This window comes from Oryza sativa, chromosome 5 (genome assembly GCF_034140825.1).
Source record: "Oryza sativa Japonica Group chromosome 5, ASM3414082v1".
NCBI classification, from domain to species: domain Eukaryota; kingdom Viridiplantae; phylum Streptophyta; class Magnoliopsida; order Poales; family Poaceae; genus Oryza; species Oryza sativa.
The window spans coordinates 12210988-12236382 of NC_089039.1; the positions used below are offsets into that span (position 1 = coordinate 12210988).

Below are 25395 nucleotides of genomic sequence, written 5' to 3' on the forward strand. Positions count from 1 at the left end.
AATGGGTCACAGAGTGCATGTCGCAGAATAAGAGCTAAACTTTTCATTTCAGAACCCTGGCTGTGACACAGGGTAGCTAATGAAATACATCACATTAGTTAATATGCCAAGTGCAGTAGAATCTTTTTCATGTGGCCAGAAATTTTCTCGGTAGTAAAAATATTCATGTGCCTGGAGCATGAGCTTTCTTTTGCGGCCAAAATGTTTATATGCTATACTAAGCACCATTTATTGGTAGAAGTTTGGCTAATGGTGATGAGGATACAACTAGCTCGGATATAACCATGCCTGCCTTATGTATTTGATACCACATGATGTGCACTAGGGTTCCCGATCATCCGAAAGGTTCTGATAAACAACGATTTGGGCGGAGTCGCGACACAAATCGATCCGGCTTCTTGAACGCGCACGCTCTTGAGCCCCACAATCACAGCACCACGTCTCCTCTGGTTATCACCCATGTCGAAACGCGGATGACCTCGCCGAGAAGACTAATCCCTATTTGCCAATTGAAGAACACAAATAAGAACAAGATAGAATACAACCAAAATTGCAGATGAATGATTAAGCTCACAAGTTGGGATCTTACAAACCGATCTAGCGGCGAAACTGTTCTCGACAGAATAATCTAAGCAAAACCCGACTCTAAACGATGACGGGTACTGAATAAATATGATTAGGGATGTCCTAGGTTTGCCCTAGGGCGCACACCCCCATGGGCTAAGCCCACGACATAATTAGAAGACCCAAAACCCAAATCAGATTCGGACTGGATGAGATACGTGGCTTGTTTTGCAGATTCCTAGCAGCTCGGTTGGAATTTTGACGTGGGACCAAAACCATCTGAAAGTAGACTCCATAAGCTTTCCAACAAGTACTCATGAGACCCAAAATTTCTTCTAGATCAGAGGCTAGGTCCGTTTGAAGTTGATGCTGTCAGGAGGCCCGAATCCGAATCCAAAACGTGTAGAACTTCCTCTTGTCTTCTATGCACCAAAAGTGACGTGGTGAGGTAGAAGTAGACTTGGAGAAGGTCTTGGTTTGGTCCTCAATCAACTTCTTTAATTATCCATGCATTCTTTATGCACGGTTTCTGTTCTTTCTCCTAAGCAAGTATCTCTGCAAATGAAAACACACAAAATTCGTTGTGTAGCAACGTTTGTTCAAATATATAACAAGTAAATCTAATATAGAACATATGCACCTTTGGTTGATTAATACATAAGATAGTCATGGTTATATCCGAGCTAGTTGTGTCCTCATCAAATGAAACTCATATGCTGAAATATTCCAGGATCTTCATTCTTCAGAAGGGAATAGATCTTGGTGTAGTCTCACCTGAGATGCCACCGAATATTTATTTGACCTTGAGATTCCCTGTTACTGATTCACAGATTTCAGGTAAGAAACTGTTCTATTATTTTTGTTTTCCTTCTTAGATCTTACCAATTCTTAGGCTTGTGAACCATCATGTTTTAAACATATTTATGCCTTCATTTTCAGGCATAATTCCTTTAGGTTTGTGTGAACGATTGCTGGGCAGACCCCAAATTCTCTTCTTCTTTTTTTATTTTGGCTCTCCTGTTCTTATGCATTGACAAGGTTCTAGGAGGGAACCAATCCTTTCCTTGGAAGTCCGATTGTAGGGATCTAAGTTTCTTTCTTCTTGTTATTCCTTTTTTTTTTTGCTAGATTTCAAAGAGTTCGATACATAGTTCCTCACATAACTGTATATTCTCCTACGTAGATCTAGGCTGGTCAGTATTGGATATAATTACATGGTCAGTTCTTCACTTCTATGGTATAATCCTTGCTTTTCGCAAGTTCATTTTTTTCCAAGTTTAGCAAACCTTCTGACACAAGGAAAACTAAACTGCATTCGTGGCAGGTTTATATTAATAAACATGAATATGTCTATACAAACCACTTGGTGTTTATGATGAAAATCCCACATAAAGATGTCACATGTTTTATTATTACACATAGCAAGGATTTATTTTTTCTAGATTTAGCAAAGTTTATGTCTAATGTTTAGTGCTACTACAATTACCTAATTAAATCCGTAAAACTCTTTGTCATAATCATAATTAGCATGGTCGTACTGAATGCTCATAATTCATTTATCTATCCCAGTGCTCTCTATTTGTTTAAAAACTATTCTGATAGCGCATGGATTTCTTATTATTCAGGATGGTGTCTTTTTGGGAAGAAATATCAATACATCTTTTTGCTGCTTTAGCTATGTTTTTTTAGTTTAATTCAGCGCACAGTAAGTTTAAGATACTTCCATTTGAATGCAAGGAAGTAAAGTTGGAATCTTTTTAAGTTATGTAAACAGACCTCGGATCAAATGAAATATGATGTAATATACTAATTATGTGCTCCAAAACGATAGCTTCACAAGGACAGTTTGGCATTATTATTCCTGTTAGCAAACCATGGCGACCACTATAATTGCCCCGAGACTCTTGGCTGTCTAATCTTTTTGTTTGGTGCATCTTGAGCAGCAGTCCCTTGGGTTTTTTTAAAGCTTGTGCGAAAACATGGATGGGGGCATAATAACTTGAAGTAATTATGGTTTATATATTCAATAAAAAATTGTTTGATGTTAACGTTAAATCTGGAAACTTAAAGCAGATTTCTGAAAGTGTATCTGGATTCCTGGATGTCCCTCTGCTACAAGTATCCAATATATGGACGGTACATTGCATAGTAGTACATTTTATGGCAATTGCTTCATGCCGTACATGCTACCAGCCACAAAATCATACGAACTGTTCACAGGCGGCGCACCAAGGCGCGCGCCCCAGCATCTAGTCATGATCCAAGACCTGCACCGGCACAAACACCTTGATCCTCGACAAATTAAGTGCAGGCCATCCAGTCCCTATGTGACGCTCATGCTTCCATTTCCTACACAACCAATGCCGCACTGCTCCATCTGCATCTCTACTTAGCAGGCTATTAACCAGCTATAAACATATTTTAATGAGATAAAAGATGAGAGAAGAGCAACGGCCTACAGATTTGTAGCCAGCTGCAGCGCGGACTTCAAGACGCAATGTGTGTATGACAGGTGGGACCATATATTAGTAGTATAGTAAGCAACTATTGTATGAATTGGCTATTAGATTGGCTATAGATGAATTGGAGCTAGTAGTGGGCTATACTACTAAACTTGCTCTTAAGCATACAATCGATCAAATGCATTGGTCCGCATCCAATGTCAAATGCTATCACTACTGGAGAACTCCTCATCTCTCCCAGTTCGCAACCCCCTCTACTCCCGGGTAGCGAACCGGGAGGGAGAATCCGGGACTAAAGATGACGGCCTTTAGTCCCGGTTCAAATATCTGGGAGTAAACTGGGACTAAAGATGGCTCAGCTATCTACTAAAGATATTTTTTTATTTTTTTAAATTTGGTTGTATTGTGTGCTACCTATACATATATATGCATAATATATAAATGTATATATTACACATATACATATATGTGTACACTATATGTATCTATACATATATATGTAATACATATATATGTGTACACTATATACAGTGTACACATATATCTGTCATATTTTTTTCTCCTATTTTTCTTTTATTATTTGAAAATAAAAAAAAGCATGCATATGCACTTAAGTAAATATGGCCATTTAGCCGTGTGCATAGAACCAGTTCCTTGATCGTTCATGCCATTTAGTCGTGGCCAGCTTGATACCCTTTTCTATCAAGTCGGCTTCCAATTTTTCCCACTTGGGGATTGCCTTACCATATCCGCCTGACCCTAGCCGGTGATGGTATTGGTTCCTAGCGGCATTGGCTTTGTTCTTTTCTATCGACCCTTGTCCTTGCGCTCCTGTCTTGTATGCGACAAACGCATCCCAGTGATCCCTTAGCTTCGGATGCTCGTTGAAATCAGGTGTCAAGCCCTTAACGATGTATCTCTTGTACAAATCTGATTTGTAGCTCTAGAACTGTTTTGCCATTTTCTTCAGTGTCCATTCTTTGCATCTGGGCCGATCTGCCTTAGAGACCGTGAATGTCTCGAGCATGGTGGTCCACAGCGTCAGCATACCGGCCGGGGCTACTAGTTCAACGTCTGGGGCAATATCAGTCACAATGTGCCTTCCCTCCAGCTTTCTCGCGGCGCCTCATTTTCCGCGTGGCCTTTCCTGTCCGGCAGATGGTTGGCTATCAATCCCCTCATCGTTACCCTCCTTGTTGTCCTCGTCGTTCAGGCATTGGTTGCCCTCCTCATCCACCCAGTACAGACTGCTGCCCTCTGCTATCTGGTCTAACAGGATTTGTTCGTCATCGCGATTTGCCATATGTTCGTTCAAAGAAGAAAAAAAAGGTAAGCAAAGGATACCACAAAACAAATATACTCAGAGGAATTAAATAATGTAAAACATTGCCTCTTCTTTTGCGTGGAGGTCTTGGAACAACTTATGTTTTAGCGAAGGTGGCGGACCGCAGATGGAACAAGTAATTCTGAGAATGACAACAAAAGACAGTCAGGACATGTACATAGAAATGCTAATACAATTGTAATAATGGTCCTATGTCTAAATTCGACAAATATAGATATATATGTATTAAGTGGTTCAACCCGCTAAGTCGTTAAACTCGTGAAAGTCGCTAAGTTGTTAAACTAGTGAAACTCGCTAAGCCGCTAAGTCATGAAACTCGCTAAGTCTTGAAACTCGTGAAAGTCGTTAAGTCATTAAACTAGTGAAACTCGCTAAGTCGCTAAATCCTGGAAATCACTAAATCCTGAAACTCGCTAAATCAGGAAACTCGCTAAGTCCTGAAACTCGTGAAAGTCGCTAAGTCCTGAAACTCGTGAAAGTCGCTAAGTCGTTAAACTCGTGAAACTCGCTAAGTCGCTAAGTCGTTTGTTTGGTCCTAAAACTCGCTAAGTCGCTAAGTCGTTAAACTCGCTAAGCCGTGAAACTCGCTAGGTCGTTCGTGACAGTCGCTAAGTCATTAAACTAGTGAAACTCGCTAAGTCGCTAGGTCGTGCAACTCACTAAGTCGCTAAGTCGTTAAACTTGTGAAACTCACTAAGTCACTATGTCGTTCGGGAAAGTCGCTAAGTCGTTCGTTCGGGAAAGTCGCTATGTCGTTCGTTCGATCGGGAAAGTTAGTAAGTCGTCGTTCGTTCGGTCGTGAAAGTCGCTAACTATGGGGACGTTCGTTCGTTCGTGAAAGTCGCTGCTAAGTCATTAAAACGTTCATTCGTTCGTTAGACCGTTTAGGGTTTACGTCCCATCCACTAAGTCGTTTATTCGTGCTCATGGCGGCGACAGTTCAAACAGCGGCTGCGGTGGCGGCACCGGCGGTGGCGGCAGAGGCGTCGGCGCGTGGAGTCCAAGCAGTATCGGCGATCACGGCTGTGGCAGCTGCGATGTTGGCCTGGTGGTGGCGATAGTGTAGTGGCAGGTGTGGTGACGGCGGCGGCGGTGGCGGCGGCGATGACGATGGGGCCGATGGTGGCGGCGACGGCGATGGGGTAATCGTTGTGGTGGTGGTGGCCTGGTGGCGCGCGGGGAGGCGGAGTCTTCGGCGGCGGCGGCAGCGATGGGGGTGATGGTGGAGCGACGGCGTTGGTGCCGGAGTCATCCAAGAGAAGAAAAGAGATAGAGAGATTGATCTAGATCGATCGGAGGCGCAAGATTGGCGCCCCTCACCTTGAGGGAGGAGACGACGGCGGTGGTGTCGGCAACGGCGGCTAAGTGCGGCGAGCACGACGACGATGACGGTGGCGGTGGCGGCAGCGTCTCGGGCGGTGATGGCGCGCGCAAGAAGAAGATCGTGTAGGAGGTGCTAAGTGTGGTGCGGGGCATCTTTAATCCCGGTTCGTGGCTCTAACCGGGAGTAAAGATATCATCTTTACTCCCGGTTGGAGCCACGAACCGGGACTAAAGATGTTTTCCCGCTATCCAAAAATTTAGTTTGGTACCGGCTAGGGTTAATTGCAGGACTAAAGATGTTTAAATGTAGTCATATATAATTAACATATGGTCGATTTAAATGGTTTAAAAATCCTAATAAATACCAATAATCATATATATTGTCACGCCCGGAATTTGTATCCAAAATTCCAAACGCTTACATGTGTGTAAACCCTCGTCCAGGAATCAGCCGAGGCACACAATAACAAATTGATAATAGAGTACAATTATTACTCTAATTAATAAGCGAATATAAAGTCATTACAGAGGTAGATAGTTCCTCTCAAACAATAAAAACCTAAGCAGCGGAAAATAAGATAAACGGCGCAGACGACTCCATCCCACAAGCAACTTGACCAGGGCTACGCCTAATCCTCCACACCTTCAGCATCACTGTAGAACTACTCTTCTGATGAATGATTGCAAGGTGAGTATATGACATATTCAACAAGCCACGCAGCAAATATGCAAGTGCAGGGGATAACAAAGGATGGCATAATATAGTCTCATTTGCATAAATGGCATTTAATAAATACTTCATAATTTAATAAAACAATAAAGTATTTAATTAAACAACATTAATCCAACGCTATACAACATACCCGTTGCATAGGCCCAACCATTCTGGACAACCATTTCCGGCTGCACAGTTCTATCTCCAAACCAGAAATATACCATTCCAAACCAGGTGCTAAAAAAATTTTTATCATCATCATTTATTATGGTGAGAGGTTTGAAACTAATCACGAAAGACATTGTTAGACCCGCCCATAACCGCGGGCACGGTTATTCGAATAGTTTTACTCTGGCCAGAGGTGTACCACTGTATCCACAAGACACAACCTCAACATCATGTCAACCGTGCGTCGCGATACTTAACAAGTACCTGAATAGAGATTGTGACAATACCCTTCGCATAACACAATTCAAAGCAGTGCACTGTTCCTAGATCATAATCACCCCCTTATAAACAAGGCATGGACTCCCCAGCGACCCCCGTGGGCTTATCTCCGCCACTTCACAGTCTGGTGCTCTACAATGAACCACATTATACAAAAGGTAAAGCCGTTGCCCACACTGGCTTGTGGTTGGCACGGTTAATGTTTCACAACCGAAAATCGTGAACCGGTCCTTAATTGTCATGAGCACGACCATCAAAACCATGTGCTCACAACCCACCATTATCAAGTTTTAGTTGACAAATTAATTAATTAACCAATCACGATTAACCATCGTGAGCTATGATTAAGCCATCATTAAATAATAGTGAATCATAAATTATCCCATTTATATGAGCTAGTGTCTCTAAGCATGGCTAAGCATCCTAAGCACTTTAGCTAAAACCATATAATGTTCTAGCTAATCCAATTATTAACCAAGTGACAAAGAATAGGTAATCAATAACAAAAGGCTATAACAAGGCAATAGGTTATTCCCACCCAGTGACATTCAAAAATAAATGCAATAGTTGAATAGAAACCATAGCTTTAAACGGGATCAACATGCGGATCTGTGTGACTTGCCATGCTGGCCTTGGAACTCTTCAAAGTCTTCTCCTGCAAAATCGGACTCTCCGGGAACGTCGGAATCTAAGCATAAAAGAGCAAAATCACCAAAACAGCACATAAAAAATCATGAACAGTACATGTGGATATTTTTAACATGTAGATCTCAATTTTATAAAAATTTAGGGACTTGAACCAACTAAATCCGAGCTAAGATGAATTAGTTATGAATTTTTAAAGATTAAATCGGATTAAAACATTTATTTAAATTTTAATTGAATTATGACGCAGTAAAGAATTGTTTTTGAAAAGGAAATAGGATTTATTGCGTCAGCGGCTTGGGTTCACGGTGGACCGGGTGCACGGGGACGGTCTACGGAACGAACGGCCGAGATCTAATGTTATCCAAAACGAACGGCCAACATCGAACTAATCCACCACGGGTTAACGGATGACGTCATCACCGGCGGCGGCTCAGCAACTCACGCTCGCCAGCGAACGACGGCGCGGCGGTGCAAACGGAGGGCACCTACGTGTAGAGGGCGACGCGGCGAACTCACCGAGGGCTCGGACGACGGCGGACGGCAACGGACGGCGACGGCGACGAGGTCGAAGCGGCGGAGGCGTTCGGGTCAACGACGACGGCGGTGCTCCGGCAGTCTTCGGCGGAAACTGAGGGCGGGACGAGGACGGCGACGACTTGGCGATCCCGACGGCAGCCTTCCCGAGCGACGACAACGACCGGAGCGGCGGCGACGCACGGCTGGACTCGCGGCGGCGACGGCGGCGCACGAGTTGTCGTGGAGGCGGCGCTACAAGCGGCGGCTAGCTGAGGCAAGGGTGGTGGCGGATAGAGGAGGTCACGGGGGTCTTTATATAGGGGCTAGGGGCGGCGATGGAGGCCCACGGCGGCCGGCGACGGTGATGGAAGGTTTAGGGTTAGGAGAAAAAAAACGAATCCGAATCGAGCTCGAATCCAACAATTTCCAAACGAAATTAGCGAAAGATTCCAAAAGAGAAAAGGAAGAGGAGATCCCAAGGATCATTTCCCCTCTATTGATTTGATCGGAGGTGGAAAGACGCGGGCGAATTTTGGAAGGGGCGGCGGTGGCTTGCGCGGCTAGGGCGCGGCTGGGCGGGAGGAAGACGACGGCCCTGACAGGTGGGCCCCACCTGTCAGCGAGAGAGAGGAGGGGGAGCGGGCAGCTCGGCTCGGCGGGCTGGTTGGGCCGGCGCAAGCAGGCCGAGGAGAGAGAGGGAGAGAATTGGGCCGACTTTCGGCCCAAAGCCAAAAGGGAGATTTTAAAACCCTTTTCTATTTAAATTATTCATGAAATGCAATTCCTTTTATTAAAAATATTTTCTTGGCTCAAATAAATCCTAGAAAAATCTAAGAACTATACAATCAAGTGAAGTATTTAATAAAATTTTATCTGGCCCACTTTTATATTGGAATTTATTATTTAAAATTAGATATTTTCTTCTAGGCTTTTAAAATCATTTCTAATAATTCCATTTAAATAACAATTTATAAATTTAGGATTTTTAGGGTGTGACAAACCTACCCCCCTTAAACGGATGCGGATGAGCTGACTTTAATTCATCTTCTTGTTCCTAGGTAGCTTCTTCTTCCGAGTGATTACTCCATTGGACCTTGCAGAAACGGATAACTCGATTTCTGGTTCTTCTCTCATCTGTCTCCAGGATACGGATTGGTTTCTCAACATATGTCAGATCCTCTTGGATTTCTATCTGCTCAAGATTGGCTTCTTCAGTGGGTACCCTTAAACACTTTTTCAACTGTGACACATGAAACACATTATGAACACATGCCAAGGATTGAGGTAACTCCAACTGATAGGTGACCTCACCTCTTCTACTGACAATCTTATAAGGTTCCACAAAACGCGGTGCCAATTTCCCTTTGGTGTGGAAGCGATGAACTCCCCGAAGAGGCGTGACACGAAGGTACACATGATCTCGTTCCTCAAAACTTAAATCCCTGCGGTGATTGTCAGCATAGCTCTTATGACGAGACTGGGCTATATGCAATCTCTCTTGAATGATCTTTACCTTCTCTTCTGCTTCCCTCAGAATATCAGTCCCAAAAACCTGACATTCTCCCGTTTGATCCCACAAAAGCGGAGTATGGCACTTCCGTCCATACAATGCTTCATAAGGAGCCATTTGAAGACTAGCTTGATAACTGTTGTTGTATGAGAATTCCGCGTAAGGCAGATTCTTATCCCAACTTCCACCGAAGTCTAAGCACAAGCTCTCAACATGTCTTCCAAAATCTGATTTACCCTTCCAAATTGTCCGTCTGTCTGCGGATGATAAGCGATACTGAAATTCAACTTAGAACCCATCTCTTCCTGAAGCTTCTTCCAAAACTTTGAAGTAAACTGGCTACCTCGATCGGATACTATTTTCTTAGGAACACCTTGCAAACAGACAATCCTTGCCATATACAGTTCCACCAAATGACTTCCGGAATATGTTGTCCTCACAGGGATGAAATGAGCCACTTTGGTAAGCCTGTCGACTATCACCCAAATAGAGTCATAGCCCGATGACGTTCTGGGCAGACCAGTGATGAAATCCATCCCAATTTCCTCCCACTTCCATTCTGGTATCTTTAAAGGCTGCAGCAAACCTGCAGGTTTCTGATGTTCTGCCTTGACTCGCTGACATACATCACACACAGCTACATATTCTGCTATCTCACGCTTCATATGCGCCCACCAAAATTTCTCCTTGAGATCTTGGTACATCTTGGTACTACCAGGGTGAATGGAGTATAAAGTGTCATGAGCTTCCTTTAGGATTGCATCTTTCAACTCCTTGTTCTCTGGGACACAAATTCTCTCGCCCAACCATACGGTTCCTTGCTCATCTTCCAAATACCCGATAGCCTTTCCCCTTCTCATGTTCTTCTTAATCTCTTGAATATCAGGATCATTGATTTGAGCTTCTCTAACCTGGTCGATGAGAGTGGGCTTCGCTTCTAATGCTGCAACGAAACCTCTACTGACAATTCCCAAATTCAATCTTTCAAATTCCTTGTATAATTCCCACGGCAACTGTCGTCCTTCCGTAGCATTGCAATAGCCTTTCCTGCTGAGAGCATCTGATACAACATTAGCCTTTCCTGGGTGATAATGAATTCCCATGTTATAATCCTTAATCAGTTCCAACCATCTCCGCTGCCTCATGTTCAGATCTGGCTGGGTGAAGATATACTTCAAACTCTTGTGATCCGTGTACACCTCCGTACGAGTACCAAATGTAGTCATATATAATTAACATATGGCCAATTTAAATGGTTTTAAAATCCTAATAAATACCAATAATCATATACAATTAACATATGGCCTATTTAAATCGTTTCAAAGTGCAAATAAATAGAAATAATCATATATAATTAACATATGGCATATTTAAATGATTTAAAAGTGCAAACAAATAGTAATAATCGTATATAATTAACATATGGCCAATTTAAATGGTTTAAAAATCCTAATAAATATCTATAATCACATATAATTAACATATGGCCTATTTAAATGGTTAAAAATCCTAATAAATACAAATAATCACATATAATTGTTTGACCTTCAATACGTTACAAATAATTTACATCGTCCATACAACAACGTATGTCACTGTCTTCCTCACATGCTTTCTCCTCACTATTGTTCCTTCGCTATCATCGTTTCGTGAGTAAGGAATGTCCTCCTTTGGTAGGAGGATGCTCGGGTCAATCGTCACTACGAACGGAGGTTGACCCTCAAACAGGTCGTAATTTTCGTCAGTCTTATCCTCGACTCCATCTATTTTCCTTTTGCCTTGGAGAACAACGTGGCGTCTTGGCTCATCGGGCCCTTTCCCCTTCTTTGGTTTGCTAGCCATGTCCTTCACGTAGAAAACTTGCGTTACATCATTGGGTAGGATAAATGGTTCGTCTGAGTATCCAACGTTGTTAAGGTCAACCGTTGTCATCCCGCTATCATCAATCGTTACGCCTCCACCAGTCAGCCTAACCCATTGGCACGGAAACAGAGGGACCTTCAGGGGTCCATACTCTAGTTCCCATGTGTTGTCGATGATACCGTAATACGTGCTAGTTGGACCATCTTATCTTATGGCATCGATACGAACACCACTATTCTGGTTCATGTTCTTTTTGTCTTGGGCTCCTGTGTAAAATGTGTATCCATTGATTTCATAACCTTGGAATGTCGTTACCTAGCCAGATGGTCCCCTAGCCAAGAAGGCTAGTTGTCGGTCAATCGTCTCGTTACCCATGAGGTGTTGTCGCAGCCAAGTGGGGAAAGTATCAATATGATGGCGTGTAAACCAGGTATCGGACTTGCCAATGTTTTCTGAGCGCACAATCACCAGGTGCTCCTCAATGTAAGGAGCAACCAACGAAGATTGTTGCAAAACCGTGAAATGTGCTTTACGGAATAAATCGTTGTCTACAGTCAGAATTGCTCTCCTTCCAAGAGTGCCCTTTCCCTGTAGTCTCCCCTTATGGATTAATTCGGGTACCCCGATTGGCTGGAGGTCTTCAATAAAATCTACATAGAACTCAATGATCTCCTCTGTTCCATACCCCTTGGCGATGCTTGCTTCCGGATGAGAACGGTTACGAACGTACTTCTTTAGAACGCCATGTACCTCTCGAAAGGAAACATGTTGTGTAGGTACATAGGACCTAGAATACCGATCTCTTTCACAAGGTGGCATAGAAGATGCGTCATTATGTTGAAGAATTACAGTGGAATGATCAACTCAAAGCTGATAAGGCATTGCACCACGTCCACCTAAAGAGCAGCTAAACTTTCTGGATCGATGACCTTCTGTGAAATTGCGTTCATGAAAGCACAAAGCTTCGTTATTGTTGCCCGGACATTATCAGGAAGGATACCATGAATTATAACAAGAAGCAGCTGTGTCATCAGCACGTGACAGTCATGAGACTTTAGGTTTGTGAACTTCTTATCCTTCGTGCTTCTTATTCTCTTTATATTCGAGGAGTATCGATACAGTACCTTGATGCTCTCTAGGCATTCAAACATACTCTCCTTCTCTTCCTTGCTCAGAGTGTAGCTCGCTGAACTCAAGTAATGGCTTCCTTTCTCAGTCGGTTCCGGATGAAGGCCCTCGCGTTGTTCCATATGCTTGAGAACATTGCGTGCTTTGAGTGTATCTTTAGACTTCCCATATACACCTAAGAAGCCTAGCAGGTTTACGCAAAGGTTCTTAGTGAGGTGTATCATGTCGATTGTGTGGCAGACGTCCAAGACTTCCCAATAGGGTAGCTCCCAAAAAATAGAGTTCTTCATCCACATCGTCGCGTGACCATCTTCGCTCTCTATAGATTGGTTGACAGGCCCATTTCCAAGTACTACTTTCGGATCTTTCACAATAGCAAGCACTGCTTTCCCGTTGCGATGTTTAGGCTTAGTACGATGGTCTACCTTCTGTTCAAAGTGCTTTTCTTTCTTCCGTACAGGGTGGTTTGCAACAAGGAATCGACGATGGCCCATGTTTACAACCTTCCTGCAATGCTTCAGATACGTACTTTCAATTTCATCCATACAGTGAGTGCAAGCCTTGTAAACCTTGTTTGATTGTCTGGATAGGTTACTAAGTGCAGGCCAATTGTTAATGGCAACGAACAGCAACGCTCGCAGATTAAATTGCTCCTGCTTGTCCTCATCCCACACGGGGACGCCCTCTTTCCTCGACAGCACTTTTAGATCTTCAACCAATGATCTTAGGTACACACCAATATCGTTACCAGGTTGTTTCGGGCCTTGAATAATAATCGGCATCATGATGTACTTCCGCTTCATGCATAGCCAAGGTGGGAGATTATAGATGCACATGGTGACTGGCCAAGCACTATGGCCACTGCTCATCTCTCCAAACGAATTCATTCCATCCGTACTTAAACCGAACCTCACGTTTCATGCATCCTCTCCGAAGTCTTTAAATGTTATGTCAATATTTCACTACTGCGACCTGTCAGCGGGGTGTCTCAGCATCCCGTCTTGTTTATGTTCTTTTGCGTGCCACCGCATCATTCTAGCATGTGATTTGTTCCTGAAAACCGCTTCAGTCGTGGTATTATAGGGAAATACCATATCACCTTAGCAGGAACTCTCTTCTTCGAAGGCTGTCCGTTAACTTCACCTGGATCATGTCGTCTAATCTTGTATCGTAGTGCTTTGCAAACAGGGAATGCTTCTATGTTCTCGTACTCCTTACCACGATACAAGATACAATCGTTCGGACATCCGTGTATCTTCTGTACTTCCAAACCTAGAGGGCAGACTGCTTTCTTAGCTTCGTACGATAAAGAATGTTCTTTACAACTTTCAATAAATCGCCAAATGCCTTGTCACTCACACCATTTTTAGTCTTCCATTTCAAGAATTCCAGTGTGGTACCCAACTTATTGTGGCCCTGCTCGCAACCTGGGTATAACAATGTTCTGTGGTCCGCTAACATGCACTCCAGTTTCTGCACCTCCTTTTCACTTTCACAGTCCTCCTGTACGTCCCACAACATTTGACCAAGTTCATCAGCACCGTCATTACCTTCAACATCCACCTCCGCCTCGCCCATTGTTTTTTCTTCAAATCCCCGTACTAAGCCCAGTCTGGAATGTTCTTGTCTTCTACTTCATCTTCTTCCATTGCAACCCCTAGCTCTCCGTGCGAGGTGCAACAATTGTAGCTAGGCTAGAACCCCCACTGAAACAGGTGGGAATGAATAGTTTGTGTAGTGGAATACTCCTTCAAGTTTTTGCATTTGTCGCATGGACAGCTTATAAAACCGTTACGCTTGTTATCATTGGCCACACCCAAAAAATAATGCACGCCGTCAATAAACTCTTTCGACCGCCGGTCTGCATATATCCATTGTCGATCCATCTACATGAAATGCATATAAATCGTAAATATATAAAATCCATGAAATACAAACTCATTAAATAATCATATAATAATTGAATATAATTATTCATACAATCATTATTATAAAATAATACCACATATTATTCATGTTTTAATTATATTTAAATTTGTAAACAAATATTTAGTATGTTGAACTTATTTTAATTTTAAATTAACTTAGTTTTCTAACCAAACAATCATACAATAATTATATGTAATTATTCAAACAAGTATTTATAAAATTCTAAATAAACAAATTGTCTATATTCTTTATTCCCTACATATACTTTCTCTCTCATCATCTTCCATCACATTTTCTAGAAGGAAAAATATGTAAAAAAAACCTCTAAATGTAAATGCTATGCAAAAAAAATATAGGAGGATGAAGTTGCTAACCTTTTAGAAACCTCAAATTTTTTATTAACACAAAAAAAAATCGCTAAAAATTTTGGCAGCACCTCCCTCCCTCAAAGGTTTATTTTGTAGCAATGGCTCGGGCTGGAGGAGGAAGAAGGGGGTATATAATGTTGTGTCACCTAAAAAATCGCTAAAAATTTTGGCAGCACCTCCCTCCCTCACATCATTGCCTATCTCCTTGCTTCTAGTAGTTTTGATAACAACCTTCAGATTATCTCTATTCTTCTTTGGCATATTTGGAAAGCTAGAAATGATCACTTCTTTAGAAAAAAAGATTGGGAACCTTTACAAATTTGTAATGCCTCCAATGCCATGTCTAAAAACTACATTACAGCTTTAACCAATAATGAAGATAATAATGACACTCCTATCATAAATGAAAATCCTACTGTCTGTCTAAACTTTTTACCAGGAAACAGATGCTTCTTTGAAGGACAATCTGACATGTGTTGGCCTTTTTCTTCATAATCCGGTTAATCATCAAGATATCTTTGTGCAGGGCAAATCAAGTCTCTACAAATCACCCATGCAAGCACAACTTGCAAGCACAACTTGCAGCTTTCAAACTTGCTCTCATCATCTGTAATTTTCTTAATATTGCAAATCCTCTTTTTCTTTCAGACAATCAAGAGCCAACACTCTTACTTCAAAATACGTACTGATTACATCAATCAGAATTGCCACGAGCCTTTTCCTCTTCTTGCACATTTAAAACATTTTCGCAGGTGATGGCCCATTCAACATCAAATGGATTCCCAGAGACATGAACAAAATGGCTGACTACCTATCTAAGAAAGATAGAACATCTTCTGAATCTGAAGTGCTGAATTGTCAAAATATTAGTCATACTTGTAATAACAAAACTTGTCCTACAAAGCAACTCTTAGAAGCTGCTCTTTGGAAAGACAATCATGTATCTACAGTGCACATTTTGTGCTTCTACTGTTTAATATATTGAATGTTAAAAAAAAAGCAAATACACCATCTATTCTAATATAATTTGGTCATACTCAAATTGTGGAGATTATGGGTACCCCATACCCACACGGCATGGTTATCCGACTAGTAATAGGGGATAACATATATGTATGGAATATGTAACAGATCATGACTTGGGTATTACGTTTCCCTGTATATTATGGAACGGCCTAAAGTCCTGGTTTGATAAGATTGTAAAGTAGATTTAGGAAACCGATACCGTATTGGTTAAGGTTTCTATCTTGTAACCCTGCCCCCCAACCTATATAAGGAGGGCAGGGAGCCCCTCTAGGGGCATGAGACAACCTGATCGTCAGATCTATACTACACCCGGCGGATTCAAATCCCCAAACAGGAGTAGGGTATTACCTCTCATTGAGAGGGCCTGAACCTGTCTAAATCCTTTGTCTCTGCATCCATCCACTTTAGGTCTCGTACGCTACCCCCTTTTATTATTGCCGAATTCATGTTTCGACAGTTGGCGCGCCAGGTAGGGGTGCATCGAGTTTCTATCGACAAGTGCGATGGAATAAATTTTTAGGAGTCGCCGGCATCATCTTCGCATCTGTAGCGTGAGATCCGCTGCCGTCGACACACCTTCATCGTCAGATTTGAGTCAGTCGTCAAGTTGTCTCCCTGATCATCAGAAATTAAAGTTATCGGCCTCTTCTTCGCTCTAGCCTGGGAGGATTAATCTCGGCAATTCTGATGGATTTAATTTCCGCCACCGCTGAGCTCTTTTCTTGATCAGCAAAGACCAGAAGCCTCTACAACAAGCATGCAATGCAATCTGAATTGTTCGTCAAAGGAATCATTATCATCAACGCTACAAGCTGCACGTGCCCACAGACTGCAGACGAAAGCCACACGTGAATTTCTCCATCAATTGCCACAGGTCCCTGATGGGTGTCACTGCATATAAAGGAGATCAGACAATCAACGACGAATACATCGCCGCGGCGTCCTACCTCGTGGTGTCCATACACGATCACCACGCCGGCACGCCCGAGTTTCCAATCTATTCAACAGCAAGATATCGTGCCGCCGCTGATATCAATACCGACGGCAGCCGTGCACATGCGGGTCAAGCCACCTCACACAATGATCACAGTTTGATCTCCGGACCAGCCCGACTACAAATCGGCAAACTACGTTCATATCCAGGAAGAATCTTCGCTTCAAAGAGTTGGATTATGCCACGGCAATTAATTTGAGACTATCAACCACGATGCTTCAGATTGGAAATCTTGAGACAACTGCCATAGTTTGTCCAGGATGCCGTAGCCCACCGAGCAACCGTGCCGCCGAGTACCAGAGCGATCCGTTTACTTGCATGTGTTCCAATCCGGCACTGTCGCGTTCTCATGCAAAGCAAGGAGCTATGCCTGGAGGCTGGATGTCACGTCACGATGCTAAGTCTCATATATCATATACAGGATCACTCCAAACAGTACACATCAGGAGTAATATGTTGGCTGAGAGGGGAGATAGGCTGCTTCTATACTGGAGTACTGACCTTCTTGGTTGGTCTACGTCGCCGCTGTTGGGTGTATACGACTTCACCGCCGGCCTGCCTCTGTCGCCGCCGACTAGTGTCCTCGCCTATACGGTTGGTTGGTCACACCACCGTTCATGGGCGTTCATGTCTTCACCGATCGGCTGGCCTTCGCCGCCGCCGACTGGTGTCTCCACCTATACAGCTGGCCTATTATGCCGCCGCTGTTGGGCGTCTACGACTTCACCGCCGGCCTGCCTCCATCGCCGCCGACTGGTGTCCTCGCCTATACGGTTGGTTGGTCACACCACCGTTCATGGGCGTCCACGTCTTCACCGACCGGCTGGCCTTCGCCGACTGGTGTTTCCGCCTGCACGGCTGGCCTATTATGCCGCCGCTGTTGGGCGTCTACGACTTCACCACCGGCCTGCCTCCGTCGCCGCCGACTGGTGTCCTCGCCTATACGGTCGGTTGGTCACACCACCGTTGATGGGCATCGTCATCTACACCGCCGGCCTGCCTCCGTCGCCGCCGACTGGTGTCCCCGCCTATACGGTCGGTTGGTCACACCACCGTTCATGGGCGTCCACGTCATCACCGACCGGCTGGCCTTCGCCGACTGGTGTTTCCGCCTGCACGGCTGGCCTATTATGCCGCCGTTGTTGGATGTCTACATCTTCACCGTTGGCTCACCTTCGTTGCCGTCGACTGGTGTTTCCGCTTACACGGCTGGCCTATTATGCCGCCGTTAGTGGGCATCTTCGCTTTCACCGTCGACCGCCTTCGTCGCCGCCGACTGGTGTCTTCATTGTTATTGATGGACGACTTTGTTCCCACATTGGCCACTTCTGCCATCACCAAGGGGAATATTACAAAGCTAAGTCATCATTTATTTTATTCTTTATATGATATTTTGTCTTTTCCTTTGCCTCACTACATCAACTGGTTCGCCGTTGACTAGTGAGTCGGGGGCTATAGATGTTATATCGTATTTTTTAAACAATTTTCATAATATTTATCTTGATTGCTTGCGACATAATCTGAGTACAAAAGTACCTATCGAGTTATGAAGTTCTATCTTCCTATGCTTTCCGTTTGGTTTGCCAATGGATGGTTGCCTTTGGGCCGATTCCTAGCACCGGGGGCTCGTTGGATGGACCGAGTAACGCAAGGTGCTAAGTATTATTCGGAATAAATCAAAAGCATAGAGATGAGATAAATTTATTTTCTGCTCTTAATAATTGCAAAAGTACCCGAGTAGTAAACTCCGATCCGTGAAACTTTGTTCCATTAATGACGAACTCATGTCACTCATATGCATGTTTGGGAAGTGCTTAGGCCGACTCCCAGTGCTTGGTGGCTATGACTAGTCGGGCAGAGTGTTTAAACGTAATGAGTCATCTGCTCGGGGAAATCAAAATTAACAAGAGAAGAAATACGTATTTATAAACTGCTTGAATTTTTCTCGAGTATTATATTTATATCAGATACTACTCATCCTATATGTTTGTTCTGCAGGATCCAGATCCAGATATGCATAAAAGGGATTCATGGCTTTAAGCTTATCTCTTACGCTCCAGGAATGGATCAGTCAGAACATCACCACCGGCTCGCCTCGACCGCCGCCGACTGGTGTTTCCGCCTGCACGGCTGGCCTTTATGCCGCCGTTGTTGGGCGTCTACGTCTTCACCGACCGGCTTGCCTTCGCCGCTGCCGACTGGTGTTTCCGCCTGCACGGCTGGCCTTTATGCCGCCGTTGTTGGGCGTCTACGTCTTCACCGACCGGCTTGCCTTCGCCGCCGCCGACTGGTGTTTCCGCCTGCACGGCTGGCCTATTATGCCGCCGTTGTTGGGCGTCTACGTCTTCACCGACCGGCTTGCCTTCGCCGCCGCCGACTGGTGTTTCCGCCTGCACGGCTGGCCTTTATGCCGCCGTTGTTGGGCGTCTACGTCTTCACCGACCGGCTTGCCTTCGCCGCCGCCGACTGGTGTTTCCGCCTGCACGGCTGGCCTTTATGCCGCCGTTGTTGGGCGTCTACGTCTTCACCGACCGGCTTGCCTTCGCCGCCGCCGACTGGTGTTTCCGCCTGCACGGCTGGCCTTTATGCCGCCGTTGTTGGGCGTCTACGTCTTCACCGACCGGCTTGCCTTCGCCGCTGCCGACTGGTGCTTCCGCCTGCACGGCTGGCCTATTATGCTGCCGTTGTTGGGCGTCTACGTCTTCACCGACCGGCCGCCTCGTCCGCCGCCGACTGGTGTTTCCGCCTGCACGGCTGGCCTTTATGCCGCCGTTGTTGGGCGTCTACGTCTTCACCGACCGGCTTGCCTTCGCCGCCGCCGACTGGTGTTTCCGCCTGCACGGCTGGCCTTTATGCCGCCGTTGTTGGGCGTCTACGTCTTCACCGACCGGCTTGCCTTCGCCGCTGCCGACTGGTGCTTCCGCCTGCACGGCTGGCCTATTATGCTGCCGTTGTTGGGCGTCTACGTCTTCACCGACCGGCCGCCTCGTCCGCCGCCGACTGGTGCTTCCGCCTGCACGGCTGGCCTATTATGCTGCCGTTGTTGGGCGTCTACGTCTTCACCGACCGGCCGCCTCGACCGCCGCCGACTGGTGTTTCCGCCTGCACGGCTGGCCTATTATGCTGCCGTTGTTGGGCGTCTACGTCTTCACCGACCGGCCGCCGCATCCGCCGCTGACTGGTGTCACCACCTGCATGGCTGGCCTGTTATAACGCCAACTGATGCTATCTTCTTCACGGCTGGCTACATCGCTGTCACTACTAATAGGCATCAGTATCTTCAACACAAGCTGCCTACGTTTGCCATGGCTGCCGACTGGTTTCTTCACTTCCATGGCTGCATGATTCTGCCAGTGTTGATTGGCCTTACCATCTTCATCGCCGGTCGTCTCGTCTGTTGCTGACTAGTGCCCTTACCTCTACGTCTGGTTTATACAGCTACCACTACTGATGGACATCATCATCTTCCGTCGCCGACTGATTATGCCGCCGCCGACCGGTGCTTTTATCTTCACAACTGCGCGTCTTCACTACCGGTTTGCTTCTGTTGCCGCCGACTTGTGTTCACTTCATTACGGCAATACAACTTTGTCATCATGGTGGAGCGACTTCATCTTTATTATGTTCGGCACCGGCAAACTCTATTGCTGCTACTTCGCAAGTTTTACTACTTCACCAACCACGACGTCTTTGTGAACCTCGACATCTCGGCATGCAATGCCATGATATTTTACTACAACAAGTGACTCTCCAATATTCAGGATTTCTACTTGGACACCTTCAACACATATCTTCAATCAAGCAATGACTACTCGACGACAAGAAGCTATAATTCTCGACTCTATGTTCAGTTGTTTCTCAACTAACCAAAGAGTCGGGGGCTACACAAATATAAGGCTCAAAATTTGACAAATTTTATGTCAAGCTGAAGAAATCAATTAATCAGCCAACGAGTCAACTCCAGGAGTCATTATCTTCATCTTTGCTTCGGAACAGACATTATACTTCAACAACTTCAAATATTTCGGTTTAGACGAGTTGGGCAACAACATCAACTCTCCTCCAATTATTTGTCTTCACGGTTGGCCTACTACGCAACTGCCGATAGAGGATCTCATCGTTATCATCGGCTGCTACATCGCTATTGACTGGATCACCGACATCGTCATCTTCATCAACATCTTGTCAAGCCTCATCAACATAGCCTACTCTGCTGCCGTTGATGGGAAACTTCGTCATCATAGTCGGCTATCTCTGTTGCCGCTAATCATCATTACCGTCGGATGCGTTTGTCGCCGCCGATTATTTTCTTCATCTTCATGATTGGTGGATTTCGCCATCACCGTTGATGCGCGTCTACGTCTTCATCGTCGGTTTGCTTTTGTCACCACCGACTGTTCTTTCGTTGTTGTTGGGCGCCTACATCTTCACTGCTAGCTGACCTGACTGTTGCCGACTGGTTTCTTCGCCTCCATGGTTATGCAACTTCATTACATTTGATTGGTGGCATCTTTACTACCACTGACATCTTCCGTTACTTCTGATGAGCAATTTCGTCTTCATGTTGGTCATTTCATCTCCATGCCGACTGCGTCAGCTATTGCCAATAGACAATTTTGACTATGACAGAAGGACAAGCTATATGCTCAGGGGCTCATCAACTCAAGCGTGAGGATTATATCTCCAATTTGGACTTGTTCCGGATACATTCCACATGGATTCATAATCATGAGTCTATTTTCTATGCTCAAAGACTGGACCAATTATTATTCCCCGTATGGGCTATCAACCGAATACTTGCGCCAGTCGGGATTCAATTATTATATATATTTTGGAGTATCTCATAAGGGATAATCACTCAGATCAGAAGCTATTCATATGAGCTACACCTGGTCTATATCACCCGGAAGATTTATTACTCGAGAGCATGTTACATGCGTCATCCTTTAAAGGGTGTCGAAGGCATATTTTTTGGTCTAGGCCTAATATGTCTGCAGCCCATATTTTCAGGTGTGGCCTGTCACGTTCTTTTAGGGACTTAGGCACTTTTTGCTTAGGCCAAAGTGCGCGTGATCAAGTGCCCAATACCTTAAAATCCTTTTATACCGCAGTTACTCAACTTTTTAGGAGTTGGTACAATGCATCTTAAAAGGTGTCAAACAGTAAAGCTTTATATAGCTGCCCCGCTGACTTTTTAATATAGTCATGGTGCTGTTTGGGTTTTTAAGCAATTGATTGGATACAATATCGTTGCTTTTTGCCACGTAAGTGTGCATTTTTATTGACCAATATTATGGCTTAGGCTGATTATATATTGTGGTCATTTTTCAGGCGGTTGGTAAATCCTTTATGAGTTTATTTACTCGGATTTTATACCACATATGCCATATATTTCCAGGTGTGGTGGAACCATGTGTCTTCTAGGGACTTAAGCACATCTGTTAAAGCAGTGTGCGCATGGCGTATGCCCAATACTTTGGAAATTTCTTTATTCACAGCATTCAAGCTTCTTTATAATTGTTTTGCTATGTGAACTTTCAAAGATGTTGTCAACTTTAGGTTGTACGCATCATATTTTGCCAAGCAGTCGGTATATCACTTGGATCATATTATTCGGGGATTCACACCGCATATGCTATATATTGGTATCAAGTCACTTGGTTGACTATAATTATCAAAAACCACTCGGTTAATTGGATAATTTATTCCTTGACTATATGTTTAGTTTGTTCAGCTAATCACATAGTTAGGGGCTACACCTATTAGGTGCATCTATTCGATGCACCTGACTTTATTTTTCAGCCCTCCACAGTCTTCAGATTTGGTAAAAGTACTCGGGAGACCATGGCGAAGATGATTGAAGCACTCGGCTTTAGAGTAATCTAGTTCGAGAGAAGATTATATTTTCGACTGTGAAGGTCTCAGGGGCTACTGTGGAGATTATGGGTACCCCATACCCACACGGCATGGTTATCCGACTAGTAATAGGGGATAACATATATGTATGGAATATGTAACAGATCATGACTTGGGTATTACGTTTCCCTGTATATTATGGAACGGCCTAAAGTCCTGGTTTGATAAGATTGTAAAGTAGATTTAGGAAACCGATACCGTATTGGTTAAGGTTTCTATCTTGTAACTCTGCCCCCCAACCTATATAAGGAGGGCAGGGAGCCCCTCTAGGGGCATGAGACAACCTGATCGTCAGATCTATACTACACCCGGCGGATTCAAATCCCCAAACAGGAGTAGGGTATTACCTCTCATTGAGAGGGCCTGAACCTGTCTAAATCCTTTGTCTCTGCATCCATCCACTTTAGGTCTCGTACGCTACCCCCTTTTATTATTGCCGAATTCATGTTTCGACACAAATAAAGCTAACTATTAGCTAAATTATGGTACAAACAGAAAAATTGAATAGTTAGTGGTGTGAAAAGGTGAGTACATTTTTCCATCCTCGTCGATTCAACTGCAAATAAACAAATAACAGTATTTCACTTGTCACGGGGCCAGGACCGTGACCGGGAGCCCTACAAGCAAGATCGCCGCCACGGGGCCAGGACCGTGACCGGGAGCCCTACAAGCAAGATCGCAGCGATAGATTTCTTAACATATAATACCTTGTATACTTTGTTTCTTTGTGATCGTTTCCACGTAAGCAAACGGTCCACTTCTGACAAGGACACACCTTTTGTAGTGATGTTACAAGGTGGTTATGCAACAAGCTAATCCCTCCGTGCTGTTGTGACATTCTATGTCTAATATTAAACCGTTTGTTTTACTTAAAACTTTTATGATTAATATTTTTATTGTCATTAAGATTATAAAACATAAATACTTTATATGTGACTTATTTTATATGTGACTTATATTTTAAAATTTTAAATAAAACGGATAGTTATATGTTGAATACACCAGCCTACAACTATATTTAAAATGGAATGGAAGTAGTAATAGTCGGTGTTGTTGTGACACTTATGCAGAGAAATATGCCAGCGCTGCATACGACTGCTTGCAGCTGCAGTGGACAGTTAATAATTGGTAACCTATGCACTGGACACGAAGATTTATCGAATCTTCACAGGTGCAGATCGATGCGTGTAGAAGTATACGAGCTGAGTCTCTGTTCAGAGTTGACACATTGATTGCGTGAAGCAAGCAACAACGACAGGTCGACACAAACCATTATATAGCGTCAATATAAGAAGTTTTGGAGTGAAATACGGTTATTAGAAAATATAGGTAAATTAAATAAGAGTAATTATGATTAGTTGATAAATTAAGGTAGGCGAGATAATTAAATAGTGGAGGATTGTGTTTTTGTTAGAAAGAGAATGTTGGTGGGTTATAGAAATTACTCCCTCCGTTCCAGAATATAAGAAGTTTTAGAGTTGGATACAGTTATTAAGAAAATATATAGAAGTGAGTGGTTGAGGGTTGTAATTGGATGAGCAGTGAAGGTTGGTGGGAAAATTGAATGGTGGAGGGCTGGGATTGGTTGGCAAGAGAATACTGGTGAAGAAGTTGTTATATTTTGGGATAAATCCTGAGATCTAAAAGTTGATATATTTTGGGACGGAGGGAGTATTGTGTTTTGGACAAAAGGAGTATCAGTCAACAAACCAACCCTTTCACCGTGCATTCATACTGTCAATAGGGCATCACCATTGTATAGGTCAAAAGTTATCAGGGTTATGGATACCATATACCTAGTAAGTAATGGACTAAGCTCGGCAGGGCCCACCACATACATATCTTATACGGAAACAAACTTCGTATATAAAAAGAGTTCTGAATAAGGAAAGATGAGTAAAGTTCTATATGGAAACGACAAGGACTACTCGAATCGTATCCATATTTATTTCCTTAGTCTTACTTGGACAAGGGGGCAACTATGGCTATAAATATAAGCTCCCCTAGAAGGAGAGGGAACACACCTACGCCACAATCTACGACGCTACAAAGCCAGAAGCCAAGACGCCGCAGATCTCAACATCGGAGATTAGCCTAGCCATACCCTATCCGGTACCTACAGAAGCCAGCAAGAGGGATCTAGCGCCATATCTGATCTCGCCGAGTACGGATTCAAGGAGGAAGACTACCATGTCATCAATTACGAGTTGAGTTCATGCTGCCAAGTCGACAACGGCTAGATGAGTTATCCCAAATATTGTATTTGTGTGATCCAGATGAATAAAGAGCAACACCGGCATCAGCTAACAGGATGTAGGGTTATTACCTGTAAGATAAGGGACCCGAACCTGTATAAAAATCCATGTCTCCATCTCTTTTACCTCGATCTCGCATATATCCTGGTACCAATGATCCCCATACCATCCAAATACTCTAGTCGTGACTATCAAACGTCGACAGTGGCGCGCCAGGTAAAGAGATTTTTGGTGCTTCAAGGTTTTCGACGAGATGGGTTTAAGAGACGGATTCTCCAACAACAAGCTACTCGACAACTTCGGACCAGGGAGATCCAACCCGGCCAAAGTACGTCCGCCAACGTGATCGGAATCACTATCAACAATTCAATCTACAGAGCCTTGTC

At 44.1% G+C, this 25395-nt stretch overlaps 1 pseudogene; it reads right to left on the reverse strand.

Moving 5' to 3' along the window:
• Positions 1-11096: 11096 nt before the first annotated feature.
• Positions 11097-14099, reverse strand: LOC136356630 (uncharacterized; annotated as a pseudogene).
• Between the last annotated feature and the right edge of the window lie 11296 nt (positions 14100-25395).